Below are 15,211 nucleotides of genomic sequence, written 5' to 3'. Positions count from 1 at the left end.
GCACAGGGCCTGACGCAGGGCTTGAACTCACGAACCGAACCGTGAGATCATGACCTGAGCCGAAGTCGGATGCTCAACCGACTGAGCCACCTAGGCGCCCCTACAGATTGCTTTTAAAAAAAATCTTAAAAATAAAATAGTTGGGGCACCCGGGTGGCTCAGTCAGTTAAGTGTCTGACTCTTGATTTTGGCTCAGGTCATGAAATCTTCATTGTGGGAATGATGTGTCCCACTTGGCATGAAAACAGAATTTGCTTGGGATTCTCTCTCTTTCCCTCTCTCTCTGCCCCTTTCCGCATGTTCCCTCTCTCTCTCTAAATAAATTTTAAAAATAAAATAAAATGGTTAAGTGCATTTCACCTCAATAAAAAAAAAAAAGCCACTAAGAAAGTCACATAAAGTCCACTTGTCAGAGGTACAACGGCATGCATTCCCTCAAGCTGTTACCATCAGTCTAGTCAAAGGGGCTAAAGCCATAGGTTGCTTGTTTCTGTCCTTGGGTACAATTTTTACCCTTTCTTGGGAAAGGGCCAACTGCTATAGGTTGACCTCAGGAGGACCTAAATGCTATAGAAAACTTTTTTTAAAGACATTTTTATTTATTAATGTATTTACTAATTTTTTTTAATGTTTACTTTTGAGAGAGAGAGAGAGAGACAGAGTGCAAGTGGGGGAGGGGCAGAGAGGGAGACACGGAATCTGAAACAGGCTCCAGGCTCTGAGCTGTCAGCACAGAGCCCGACGCGGAGCTTGAACTCACGGACCATGAGATCATGACCTGAGCTGAAGTCGATTATCAACGAACTGAGCCACGCAGGTGCCCCTGTTTTGTTTTTTTTTTTTTAAGAAAGGGGGCGCCTGCCTGGCTCAGTGGGAACAGCGTGCAGCTCTTGATCTCGGGGTCATCAGTTTAAGTCCCAAGTTGGGTGTAGAAATTACTTAAAAAAATGTTTAAAAAAAAAAAAGGAAAGATAATCTTTATATTCCAAATCTTTATTGAGGTAGCTCATACCTTTTTAGAGGTTTCACTACACTTTATGTTTTCTTTATTTTACTTCATATTTTAAATTTTTATTTTATTTTATATTTTATTTTGTTTTAATTTTAAATTTAATTTTTATATTTTATATACTCATATATATATGTATGTATTTTAAGTTTACTTATTTTGAGAGACACACAGAGTATGAGGGAGGGGCAGAGAGAGGGGGGAGAGAGCGAGAATCCCAATCAGGCTCAGCACTGTCAGCACGGAGCCCGATGTGGGGCTCGAACTCACGAACTGTGAGATCACGACCTGAGCTGAAATCAAGAGTCGGACGCTTAGCTGACTGAACCACCCAGGCGACCCTTGTCTTTTATATTTTTTATTAATTTTTTTAGAGAGACAGAGCACAAGAGGGGGAGGGGCAGAGAGAGAGGGAGACACAGAATCTGAAGCAGGCTCCAGGCTCTGAGCGGTCCGCACAGAGCCTGATGCAGGGCTTGAACCCATAAACTGTGAGACCATGACCCAAGCCTAAGTGAGGTGCTTAACCAACTGAGCCACCCAGGTGCCCCTACAATTTTTTTGTTTTACTTTTATACTTTATTCATTTAATTTTGTATCTTATTGTATGTTTTATATTTTATTTATTTACTTCGGCTGGGTACAGTGTACTGTATTAACAGCACACGACCGGGTAGCTCTCCCTACAACTCTCACTACGACTCTGCCCTGCTCCGGGGCGTCTGGGACGGACAATATCAAGGATGGGAGAGTCTCTGTGTCGGGTGACTGAATTGGGGCAGCTGAGGGCCTCTCTCTTCCTTTTGAGCTCTTGCTGCGGCTGGAGGTCCAGGGCTTTTGTGCCTTGGAGGCCACACTGCAGTCAGATTTACTATCGTCCCAGGCAATGAGAGCCTAATGTGGTGCCAGAACTGGCAACAGAGGTGGAAGACGCAGGCGACACCCTGCTCTGTGCTGCCCAGGATGCCCCTTAGGGGGCCCTCTGATGCTGACTTCACCACCCTGTTGATGCCACCATACTGAACAGCTTCAGAAGGACCCACGCTGGCTGTGGGGACACAGAAGGTCATGAGCGAGCTTCCCATTCAGCCCAGGGATGAGTCTGCCAACAGCCTTGACAGTCCCTGCAGAAGCAGGGATGTTATGCTGGGCAGCCCCTCCCTCATTATGCCCCAGCTTCCCAGAGGGGCTGTCCATGGTCTTCTGGCTGGCTGTGATGGCAGGGACTGTGGTCGTGAGTCCTTCCACGATGCCACAGTTGTCATGGATGACCTTGGCCTGGAGGGGCCACGTAGTTGGTGGTAAGGGAGGCCTTGCTGACGACCTTCAGGGAGCTGTCCTCATTCTCATGGTTCACACCCGTTACAAAGCATGAGGCGTGTCAGCAAATGGGGCAGAGATAATGACCCTCTTAGTTCCACTCTTCAAGTGAGCCCCAGCCTTCTCCAGGGCAGTGAGGACGCTGGCTGACTCCACAACTTATTCAGCACAGGGTTCACCCCATGTGATACTCTTGATCCTGGAAGATGGACATGGGCTTTCCGTTGATGACAAGGCTTGACTGTGCCACTGAGCTTGCCTTGGGTGGGGTCATTGCAACACGTGGACCATGCAGTTGAGGTCAGTGAAGGGGTCATTGATGGTGACAATATCCACCTTACCAGAGTTAAAAGCAGACCTGGTGACCAGACGCCCAATACACTCAAATCCATTTACTCTGACCTTCACCGTTGTGTGAAAGTCACACATCTCAGAGACGCCACTGGCACCACACAAGATTTGGCTGCCTGTCACCTGGGAGGAGCAGAGGGTCTAAACTTTTAAAATTAAATGGTTTCAGAAACTCCACCTGAGTCTGAAAAAGCATACCTCAGGGATAAGCCTGCAGCTTCAGGGAGAGACAGGAAGACATTAATGAATTTGAGTTAGTAGTGTTTTTCAACCACGGCTGCTGTATATTGTCATCCTAGGCTAGAGTTTTTAAAAATGCCCGGGGCTCCACCCCAGGGTCAGGTCAATCAACTCAAATCTCTGCAGGTGGGGCCTCAGCATAAGGATTTGCATGCAATCCTCAAGTGGTTCCTGAGCACTGGTAGGGTTGGAAATTGTTTAGCTCAGTCTTCACCTGGGAGAGGAGGATTCTACTGCCATCTAGTGAGTTAGAGGCTAAGGATTGATGCTAAACATCTCACATTGCACACACAACAAAGCCCCCACAACAAAGAATCACCAGTCTCCAAAGGTAAAGGTCAGTAGCAACAAGGTTGAGAAACTCTGCCTTAGACTGTATCAACCACCGTACTTCTTGGTGAGGCTCTCTACCCCCATCTTATTACTTCTTTCTATAGACTGAACCCTGTAATTTTCGTCCATCGCATAGTCACATGGCTTCTCTCACTTCATCCAAATCTCTGCTAAGATATCACCTCCTCGAAATAAAAATAAGCGGGGCCCCTGGGTGGCTCAGTCGGTTGAGCGTCTGACTTCAGCTCAGGTCATGATCTCGCAGTTCGTGAGTTAGAGCCCTGCATCGGGCTCTGTGCTGACAGCTCGGAGCCTGGAGCCTGCTTTGGATTCTGTGTCTCCCTCTCTCTCTGCCCCTCCCCCGTTCATGCTCTGTCTCTCTCTGTCTCAAAAATAAACATTTAAAAAAAAAGACAAAAGAAAGAAAAATAAGCACAACACCCCCTCCATCCCCAAGTCAAAACAAGTAAATGCTCTCCCTAAGCATCCTATCTAAAAAAGCACCCATCAGTCTTCATTCCTTTGTACTGTCTTATTTTTCTTTAGCATATTTATTATTTCTTGACGCTAAATTTTTAAGTTTTTAAAATGTTTATCTATTTTTGAAAGAGGGAGACAGAGCATGAGCGGGGGAGGGGCAGAGAGAGAGGGAGACACAGAATCCAAAGCAGACTCCAGGCTCTGAGCTGTCAGCACAGAGCCCTACGGCGGGGCTCGAACTCACAGACCATGAGATCATGACCTGAGCCGAGGTCAGTGCTTAAGGGACTGAGCCACTCAGGTGCCCCTTGACGTTAAATTTTATATCTCTTCATTGCCTGGCTCATTTACTGGACTGTAGTATCTTTGAAACCAGGGTCTTTTTTGTTCCTCATTGAATTCACCCATTTATTCAATGTATATTAATTGGCTGACTCTACGAGTTACTGCTGTAGACACCAGAGACACAGAACACACAGACAAACCCACATGAGTTTATAGTTTAAGGAGATTGCATCACATTTTATGGGGGAATGCATCTAAAGTACTGGAATGTTCTAAGCTAATTCAAGTAGTCAATTAACTCATCCATGCACTTTTGAGTAATTGATTCATCTCCTTAGGTCAAGTATCTCGAAGAGCCATCATCCTCATGGAGGCTCCCCTGCCCCGGAGGGGCACTCTACTGGTAAGTTAATAAACATGCAGAAATTTGGAGCACCTGGGTGGCTCAGTTGGTTCAGCATCTGACTCTTGATCTCAGCTCAGGTCTTGATTTCAGGGCCTTGAGTTCAAGGCCCATGTTGGGCTCCATGGGAGCCTACTAAAAACAAACATACAGAAATTCATATTTTTAATGTTTTTTTTATTTTTGAGAGAGAGAGTGCGAGGGGTGGGGGGGCGGGCAGAGAGAGAGAAAAGGAGACACAGAATCCGAAGCAGGCTCCAGGCTCTGAGCTGTCAGCACAGAGCCTGGCATGGGGCTCAAACTCACGAACCATGGGATCATGATCTGAGCCGAAATCGGGAGTCAGATGCTCAACCAACTGAGCCACCCAGGCACCCTAAGAGAAGGATATATGCTGATGCATGTTCTAGGTTCTAATCTTCCCCAAATAATTGTACCCAAAAGACCACTTAAGATGACTCTGTTAGGAAAGTCTCGCCCAACTCATTTCTAGGGTGACGTAAAGGCTGCTGGTTTTGGGTGGACCCAGAGTAAGACTAGGTCCTGCAGTCTGTCCAGGCTGGTGGTACAGGGTCCTTGCTTCTGTTCCAGCAGGTCCAGCCACGTGTAGTGGTATCTGTGGTAGTGACGACACTCCAAGGAATGTTTGGCAAGCATCGGTTACAGAATGTTCACAGAGGGATTCTAGGGTTCTGGAGCACGGCCATCCCTTCTGCGGCAGAATCCCTCACTCCTGGGATGAATCGCGGCTGAACCCTAGTCAATCCTGAATGCCTCTGAATGTGAGACATCAAGGGGCCACACAGCCAGAAATGCCCATCATGCTCTGGGTGCAGTTAGACTCTCGGGGGATCGGGTCCCGTATTGGATGGGTGTGGCAGCCACTACTTGTACCTTGGAAGAGGCACGTTGAGGAATCGAGCTGAGAAGGTCCAGAACACCCAGGTAAGTTACACAAGAAGAATTGGCATCAGGTCCCGGTGTTTCAAACCCAGTTACATTGGTGCCTCTTCTTGACCTCACACTATGGTCTCACGGGGTTTCCTATGAGCAGCTGAGAGAGGACGAAACTCCAGCCTGGCTCACAGGTGGGTCACGTGCCCACATGGATGTCCACTGACACCTCAGCGCTTCTCAGGGGTGGCCCTGTGGCCGTGGTGATAGGGAATTAGCCTAGCGGCCAGAGCTGTGAGAGGTGCCCACGGCTTCCCACTTTGTACAGACAGAGACGTGGCCTGAGATCGGGTTAGATATACACTTGTGGGAAGTGGAACATGGACCAGCTTATTGGTCAGGGAAGGGAAGAAGGCTGAAAGATGGAAGTCTAAGTGGTCTGTGGACAAGGTAGGTCAATGACCTATGAAGAGACACACAACACATGTAGAACGTTGTGTCTCGTGTTAATGACCTCCAGGGAGCACTCATCAGTGAGAAGTCCCTCAACAACCAGGTAGAGAGGATGCTCTACCTAGTGGGTATGTTGGAGTCTCCTTCCTCAGACCTGTGTTTGATAATGCGCCCTGATAACGGGATCTTACAAAACACCACCTCAGACTGGGGGATTCATTTTGTGCTGAAATGGCTCATCAGTATGTGTATGACTATGGAAACCACTGTTGATGTCATATGTTGCATTATGTACAGAGCGAGCTGCCACAATGGGATGATGGAATGGCCTGGAAGCAGCTCTGCTCAGGTGCCAGTTGAGGGATAACAGCCTGTGGGGGTGGGGCGCTGTCCTGCAACATGCAGTATATGCATTAAACTACCAACAGTCAGTATGAGGTGCGGTGTCCCTATCAGAATGCACAAGTGTAGCCATCAAGGGGTGAAAAGAAGAGTCGGCTTTTGTCACTCCCATTTCTCGGGACTCACTTGAAGCCTTTGTGCTTCCTGACCCCCCAACCTTAGGACCTGTTGGATGAGGTGTCTTCATTTTCAGAAGGGCAACACTTGCGTCGGGAATCAGAAACCAGTCCCTGCCTGGTTACTTTGGGCTTTCTGTGCTGATTAACCAGTGGGCAGAGAAATGAGTTCGTTCACAGGCAGGGATAGCCCACCATGATGACTACCAGACCAGGGACTTAGGGTCACTGCTACATAATGAGGTCACGAACACGTGTGTCTGGGACCCAGAGGTGTGCCCTACAGTCATGGGTGAAAGGAACTTGCAACCCAATAAAAGCAAAGTCACTGAGATAACCCTCAGGGACGGTGAAAGACTCATGTGATCAGAGATTTTCAATACCCACATCAAACTTCATCAATAATTCCGAGGATACAGATAATTGCAAGACACAGGCAAACACGGGGAAAGTCTGAGGCAGCCAACACAGCCGATCAGGCCCTTCCTTGTCATATCAGAATGACACTTGGCCCTGAATTAAGATTCGAAGTCCTTATTTAAATGATGTATATTGGGGCCACAAAGGTGTTTGTTCCTTTGATCAATGAGTTTCTCTCCCCCCACACACACTCTGAGTAAATAGCAGACATGTTTTCCAATGGCCCCCGCCCTGTAAACCCATAAATCCCAGGTTTGTTTACTATAAGCCAGCTAGAAAGACCAGGTATATCCTATTAAAAGTATTTCATAGATAAGGAGTCTAGTTTGGTTTCCTCTAATACCTCGGGGAGGAGGTCTGATTAGCATGTTCATAAATCAGGATAGGAAGAGTGGATTATAGACCAGCTGCTAATGCCTTCCTAGCAGCCCACGATTCAGACCTCTTAGAAATGAAGTCCCCAGTTGCCCTACTGGACAAATGACTTAGACAAGATATGGTGCTGACCCACCACAGGAATCCAGAAGGTGTCAGGCAGAAGGAGAGATGAGTAATAGAAGTGGTCTTGGGTCTGAGGTACAGTGGGGACTATGGCTGGTTCCACTGTCATACTGAAGTCAGAATTTTGTAGATGGTGGCAGGATCCTTGAAGACTCAACCACTGGGTGGACTCCATGTGGAAGTGAGTATATCTGAGAAGGTGCAAGGGTTGTGCCTTGGCAGAAGTCAACCTCCTATCTCTTTGGTGCACCTCTAAAGTCAGTTTGGGCTTCAATGGTCTCGTACAAACACAGACTTCCCTTATTCTGCCATAGTCTTATCTCAGCCATGGGCCACTCATCCTTCTGTATTTGTCCCTAAAGCCTTTTCTGACGCTGTTCACCCCATAGAAAATAATGGCCCATGAAGCTTCTGGCTTCATCAGTTAAACATCTGTCTCTTGATTTCAGCTCAGGTCATGATCCCACAGTTCGTGAATTTGAGCCCTGCACTGGGCTCTGTGCTGACAGTGCTGAGCCTGCTTGGGATTGTCCTTCTTTCCCTGCCCCTCCCCTGCTCATGCTCTCTCTCAACATAAACTTAAAAAAAGAAAAAAGAAGAAAGAAAATAATGGCTCAGAATTGCAGAAAGTCAATTCCTCTGAGGAAAACCCCCAAGTCAGTGAGGGAGAGGGGTTAAATTTGGTACATAAATGCCCCAACCTCCCGTCTTTCTGGCAGGGTATTATATGAGGCATCATATATGCTCTTCAGAAGGGATGAAGGCCCCCCTCATTGCTCACACCATGGATTTCAATAACTTACCCTTATGTTGGGTCCCCTGCCTTCCCTTATCTTACTCTCCCTACTACGTCCCTCTTGTTTTGGGGGATCGTCCCTCTTGTTTTGGGGGATCGTTTTCCAAATAAACATCTTGAACTCACGTCCTTGTACCAGGCTCTGATTTGGGGAATCCAGATTAAGGCAGTATCGTTCTGAAAAACAGGATGAGGAAGAGACGCAAGAAACAGGCAGAAGTGGGAGATCTTCCCCCTAAAAATAAACAAACATTCAAAAAAAAAAAAAAAAAAACACCCCAGATCAACAGAACAAATAAAATCACCCCTTGCCACACTTTATTGCATAACAAATGGATCTTGACTCTCTCTTTCCTCATACACAAAAAGCAAATACAAATGATTTACAGACCTAAAATCAGAAGGCACAACAGTAGGATTTTAGAAGACAACATACAAGGACATATTTTTTGTGATCTAGGAGTAAGCTAAGATTTATTAAAAAGGCCAAAAAATTCTTAATAGGGAAGATACACAAATTAAATTATATTAATATTAAGGACCACTGTTCTTTAAAAAAGCGAGACACCATTGACGAAGGGGAAAGGCAGTCCACAGCGTGGGGAAAGATACAGGCAACGGCATATGAAGAGTTCTTGTAAATCACTACGAAAAGAGATAAATCGGTACAAAAATGAGCAAAAGACGGAGACAGAAGAGGGAGTGACCTCGGCATCATGGCAGCGAAGGAAAAGCCTCCTTTTTACCCCCCTTAACAACGGGTTAGACACCCGTCCAGGAACGGAGGCGCCCCCGTGGGTGCTGCGCGATCCGGAAGGGGGCCTGCGCACCAGCGCACGAGGTGACGGGCACCTGCGGAGCCAGCAAGTGTCGGGCAAGCCAGGAAGAGTGCAGACCAGGGCAGAGTCTCGCCAGCAGCGAGAATCTGCACGAGCGCAGGCTTCCGGGAGGGACTCGGCGGCAGCGCCCTCGCGCGCGGGGAAAGGAGAGCGGCACGGGGGGCGCCCGGCCATTCGGAGCGCAGGACGCCGCGGCGCACGGTGGGACCTCCTCTACCAGGGGAGGAGGGATCCTGGGAGAGACGGCAGATACAGATTTCTGGGGCCTTGGAAGGGAGAGACTTTACGCCAATCCCAAACCTCTCCCAGCTCTGAGCGCCTACGAGCGCGCAGCAGCCGGTCCCGCGGACCCGGAGCGCGCTCGGAGATCCGACCGCGCGTCGGCCGGGAGAGACCTTGGCTGGAGCTACAGCGCCACCTTCCGGAACACGAGAGAACGCTTTCCAGGATACAGCCTGCTGAGTCCTTAAGACATCCCATTAAAGCGCTTGAATTGGGCCGCAGGGGAGAACAAGAGTGGGGCAGGTGCACCCATACAAAGTCAGAAGACCCCAGACGGTAAAAGTGCCATCGAATAGAATGCACCATCCGAAGGTCACTCGCGCATTTTTTTTTTTTTTTAATTTTTGAGAGAGAGAGAGAGCATGAGCAGAGGAGCGGCAGAGAGAAAGAGAGGGAGACACGGAATCCGAAACAGGCTTCAGGCTCTGAGCTGTCAGCACAGAGCCCAATGAGAGTCTCGAACTCACTAATGGAACCGTGAGATCGTGACCTGAGCCAAAGTCAGAGGCTTAACCCACTGAGCCACCCAGACGCCCCTAGGTGAATAGGTTTTTAAGAGAACAAACAGGAGATAAGAAACTTTGTGATAGTGTTTGCCTGTGCAGGTGTGAGCAGTCTTTCCATCGTCAGGGAATTAGAATAGTAAGTTTACGTTCCTTCTGCTTGGGAACAGCTCTTCCCTGAAGAGGGAGTTTGTTGCATCCTTATACTGTAGAATATTCTGCTTTGAGTCACATAAGGGAAGAGCCAAGAAGGCTCCTTTGTGCATCAGTTGGGTCTCAAAGGTCTTCCCTTTAAAATAATCTTCAGGGCGCCTGGGTGGCTCAGTCGGTTGAGCGTCCGACTTCAGCTCAGGTCACGATCTTGCAGTCTGTGAGTTCGAGCCCCATGTCGGACTCTGGGTTGATGGCTCAGAGCCTGGAGCCTGCTTCCGATTCTGTGTCTCCCTCTCTCTCTGCCCCTCCCCCGTTCATGCTCTGTCTCTCTCTGTCTCAAAGATAAATAAACGTTAAAAAAAATTAAAAAATAAAATAAAATAATCTTCATATTCAGGATGCCTGGGTGGCTCCGTTGGTTAAGCGTTGGACTCTTGGTTTCGGCTCTGCCTCCTGAGTTTGAGCAGCGCGGAGACTGCTTGGGATTCTCTGTCTCCCTCTGTCTTTCCCTTTGCCCTGCTTGGGTTCTCACTCAAAAATACTTATATAAACCTTTAAGAAAAAAAAAAAAGCTTTAAGATAATCTTAATGTCAACCCTGGGGGTCTGAGTTGGTTTCCACACAACAAACCACAAGTCTGCTCAAGACCTTAAGCCACTTCGCTCCATCTTGGGTGGATGGCTTTTTGAAAGTTAGTGAGAGTACTGCATTTCAGTCCCATTATTGGTGGATTGTACTGGCGTTTCAGCACATCGGGTGTTTGATGCCTGTCGTAACCTGTTCCATCAGTCCTGCACCAGGCCCCTTCCCTCGCCTGGGACTCTCCCGTGAAGGAACGGTGCTTCTTCTGTCTTGCATCACGTTGCCTCTCGTGGCTGCTTGCTCCGCTGGCCCAGCCGGCTGAGCTTCTTGAAGAACAGGATGAATTCATAGTCATCTGTATCTTCTCCCATCCCCATGTGCTAGGCGGGGCAAGTGCATGATGCTTGCTTGTTAAATGCCATGCCTGTGTGGATTAACAGATATCAGAGCTCCCCTGCTTCTGGTTGGGTCCCAGCTCGGCTTGGGGGTCCCCCGCACCCAACTGTCCCAGGCGTGTGCAGACTGGCAAGTCAAGGGGCCTAAGAAGATGGGGGGAGGAAGGGCTGTGAGTGGGTCCCGTGTTATACAGCTCCTACTTCTCTGGGTTCTTGGCGATCAAATGGATTCAAATATTTAAAAATCTTAGAAATAAAGGCACCTGGATGGCTCAGTTGGTTAAGTGTCCGACTCTTGGTTTCAGCTCAGGTCATGGTCTCATGGTTTGTGGGTTTGAGCCCTGTGTTGAGCTCTGCGCTGACAGTGTGGAGCCTGCTTGGGATTCTCTCTCTCCCTCTCTCTCTCTCTCTGCCCCTGCTCATGTTCTCTCTCCAAATAAATAACGTTAAAAAAAAAATCTTAGAAAGATATTGAAGGGTTGAGGAAAGGTGCCCCCAGAATAGGCACTGTTGGCATGCAGGTTACTTTAAGTTGAAAGCAGTCAAGACCCTGAAGCCTCAAGAGGAACTTTCACCCCTCCCTTAATTACACAGAAGAATCTAAATTGGAGAGTGTTTCCAGAGTAAAGATTATTAGCAGAGATAAATTTTATCTGAGTGACCCATCTGTATGATAAAAAAAATTTTTTTAATGTTTATTTCTGAGACAGAGACAGAGCATGAGTGGGGGAGGGGCAGAGAGAGAGGGAGACACAGAACCTGAAACAGGCTCCAGGCTCTGAGCTGTCAGCACAGAGCTCAACGTGGGGCTCGAACCCACGAGCTGAGATCATGACCTGAGCTAAAGTTGGATGCTTAACTGATTGAGCCACCCAGGTGCCCAAACCATATTTTATTTGTACGTTGTGTAACTCTTCATCTTGCAATAGGAAACTCTGCCCCCATTAAACACCTCCTCCTCCCCCTCCCTCTATCCCACAGCCAGCCCATTCTACTTTCTGTCTCCATGAATTTGAGGACTCCGGGTACTTCATAGAAGTGGAATCATACATCTGTCTTTGTGATCAGCATATCTCAGTTACCATAATGTCTTCCAGATTCATCTGTGTTGCAGCATGTACCAAAATTCAGTCTTTTAAAGGCTGAATAATATTTCTTTGGGAGGCCCCCGGTTGGCTCAGTCGGTTGAGTGTCTGACTCTTGATTTAGGCTCAGGTCATGATCCAAGCAAGGGTCTTTGGATTGAGCCCCAAGTCAGGCTCTGTGCTGAGACTGGAGCCTGCTTAAGATTCTCTTTCTCTCCCTCTCCCTCTGCCCCTCTCCCCTGTTCTCTCTCCCTAAACATTAAAAATTATTTTTTTTAAGTAGTCTCCACCCAGTGTGAGGCTTCAACCTACAACCCTGTGATCAAGAGTGACAGGCTCTTAGGGGCACCTAGGTGGTTTAGTCGGTTAAGTGTCCGATTTTGGTTCAGGTCATGACCTCATGGTTCATGGGTTCGAGCCCCCCCTTTGTGCTCTGTGCTGACAGCTTAGAGCCTGGACCCTGCTTCAGACTCCGCGTCTCCCTCTCTCTCTGTCCCTCCCCTGCTCACCCTCTCTCTCTCTCTCTCAAAATAATAAAAATTAAAAAAAAATAAATATTAGGGCACAGACTAGAAATAAAAGGAAGGGAAGAGGGGCGCCTGGGCGGCTCAGTTCGTTGAGCATCTGACTTTGGCTCAGCACACGATCCCACGATTCATGGGTGTGAGCCCCGTATCAGACTAGCTACTGTCAACACAGAGCCCACTTCAGATCCTCTGTCCCTCTCTCTCTCTGCCCCTCCCCTGCTTGCGCTCTCTCTCCTTCTCAAAAATAAACATCAGGGTTGCCTGTGTGGTTCAGTCGGTTAAGTGACTTCGGCTCAGGTCATGATCTCACAGTTCGTGAGTTCGAGCCCCGCATTGGGCTCTGGGCTGACAGCTCGGAGCCTGGAGCCTGCTTCAGATTCTGTGTCCCCTTCTCTCTGCCCCTCCCCTGTCTGCACTTTGTCTCTCTCTCTCTCAGAGTTAAATAAACATTAAGAAAAAATTTAATAAAAACATTAAAAAAAAAAGAAGAGAATAGACACATTGTGCAAGTGGTAACAGGAAGCTGGCATAGCTGTTTTAACATCAGGCAATGGAGACTCTAAGAGAGTAGTATCAGGTGAGGTACATCATTTCATAATATCCAAGAGAACTGATCATTTTTATTTTCCCACCAGCTTTATTGAGGCATAGTTGACTTATCAGCTTGTGTGAGTGATCATTTTTCTTTACGTTTTCGGTCATACTCTTACGTGGTAGGGTTGGTGAGGAAAAGTTGTGAACTGAAGAGAATTGCATTGCCAGAGGCGGGGCGGCATGGGAAGTAATGGTGGATACGTGGGTACATTTGGGTGGAACTAAAAGTCAAGACCGCTGTGCTGAAGGGATTACTTGAAATTGAGATTGTGGATGCTGAAGATGTTGGTAAGAGCCAAGTCAGGATTGTCTGTGGGGTAAGCAGTAGAGTGAAGAATATGACCGTTGTGAGGATGGAAGTCAAGAAAATGAACAGCAAAGTTAATACGGTGAGGTTTTTTTTAAATGTTTTAATGTGTTTTTTTTGAGAGAGAGAGTGACAGAGTGTAAGTGGGGGAGGGGCAGAGAGAGAGAGAGGGAGACACAGAATCCAAAGCAGGCTCCAGGCTCTGAGCTGTCAGCACAGAGCCCGACGCGGGGCTCAAACTCATGAGCCATGAGATCATGACCTGAGCCAAAGTCAAGAGTAGGACACTAAACCAACTGAGCCACTCAGGCCCCCCAGTTTCCTTTTTGTTTTTTGTGTTTTTAGTATTTTTAAATGTTTGAGAGAGGGAGAGAGAGAGAGAGAGAGAGAGAGTAGGGGACAGGGTGGAGAGAGACTCCCAAACAGACTCCATGCTGTCAGCACAGAGCCTGATGTGGGGCTTGAACCCACGAACTGTGAGATCATGACCTGAGCTGAAGTCAGACGCTTAACCAACTGAACCATCCAGGCACCCCTCTTTTTATGTGTATAAAGATATTTTCTTAATGGTTACCATGGGGATTTTAGCCAACATTCTAAATTTGTAACAATCTAGTTTGAGCTGATGCCAACTTTGATTCAGTAACAGAGACACCATGCTCCTATCACTGTCAGTTATAGGTTTACTTTTGTGCCCATTAACACAGACGTCATTTCTGATGCATTTATCCTTTATATCACGCAGGAAATCAGAGGGATTACAGATATTTATCTGTGTAGTTACGGTTTCTTTACATGCCTTCAAATTACTGCTGTGTGCCATTTCATGTCAACCTGAAAGACTCCCTTTAGCATCTTTCAAAAATCTTAATGTTTATTTTTGAGATACAGAACGTGAGTGGGGGAGGGGCAGAGAGAGAGGGAGACACAGAATCTGAAGCAGGCTCCAGGCTCCAAGCTATCAGCACAGAGCCCGATGCGGGGCTAGAACCCATGAACCGTGAGATCATGACCTGAACAGAAGTCGGATGCTTGACCGAGTCACCCCAGGCGCTCCTTTGGCATTTCCTGTAGGGCAGGTCTGTTAACAAGCAACTCCTTGGTCTTTTATCTGGGAATGTCCTCACTTCTGTCTAGTTTTTAAAGGACAGTTTTGACGGATAAAGAATTCTTGATTTGCAGCCTTTTCTTTCATCACTTTATATCATTCCACCCCGTCGAGATCTTGTGAATCCTTGCAACAGCTCTTTAGACATATCCTTAATGATAAAGTGTGTCTTATGCTTATATATTTGAGAAGGGGATCATTGATTAATGTATTATTGAGGCTCAATAAAATTCAGATGTTCAACAGACACTTCTTGACTGCCTACAACGTACATGGTGCCTACTGTTCAAAAGGGTCAGGATTCAGGGGCACCTGGGTGGCTCAGTTGGTTAAGCATCCGACATCGGCTGAGGTCATGATCTCACAGCCCATGGGTTTTGGGCCCTGAGTCAGGCTCTGTGCTGACTGATCGGAGCCTGGAGCCTGCTTCGGTTTCTGTGTTTCCCTTTTTCTCTCTAACTCTCCCCTGCTCGTGCTCTCTTTCTCTCTCAAAAATAAACAAACATTAAAAAAAATTGTTTTTAAAAAAAGGGTCAGGATTCAGAGGTAAGCAAGCGAAAGGTCACAGGATTCAAGAGCTCACACTCTGATGGAGAACACAAACGATAAGTCAGTAAACCTTCAGTAGAGGGGTGCCTGGGTGGCTCAGTCGGTTAAGTGTATGACTTCGGCTCAGGTCATGATCTTACGGTTCGAGTTCAAGCCCCATGTCAGTCTCTGTGCTGACAGCTCAAAGCCTGGAGCCTGCCTTGGATTCTGTGTCTCCCTCTCTCAACTCCTCCCCTGCTTACACTCTCTTTCTAATAAACAAACATTAAAAATTAAAAAAAAAA

At 47.4% G+C, this 15,211-nt stretch overlaps 1 long non-coding RNA gene across 1 annotated transcript in view; it reads left to right on the top strand.

Annotated features, from left to right (window-relative positions):
• The window catches only part of LOC128313245 (uncharacterized), a 44,964-nt gene that overhangs the window by 21,951 nt on the left and 7,802 nt on the right, over nt 1-15,211 (top strand). Inside the window, exons 2-3 of the long non-coding RNA XR_008293682.1 lie at nt 4,357-4,421; nt 5,016-5,366. This is a non-coding gene — a long non-coding RNA (uncharacterized LOC128313245). The remainder of the gene's footprint in view (nt 1-4,356; nt 4,422-5,015; nt 5,367-15,211) is intronic.

Source organism: Acinonyx jubatus, chromosome E2, assembly GCF_027475565.1.
Source record: "Acinonyx jubatus isolate Ajub_Pintada_27869175 chromosome E2, VMU_Ajub_asm_v1.0, whole genome shotgun sequence".
Classification (NCBI taxonomy): Eukaryota; Metazoa; Chordata; class Mammalia; order Carnivora; family Felidae; genus Acinonyx; species Acinonyx jubatus.
This window is presented reverse-complemented; position numbering and strand designations above follow the sequence as displayed.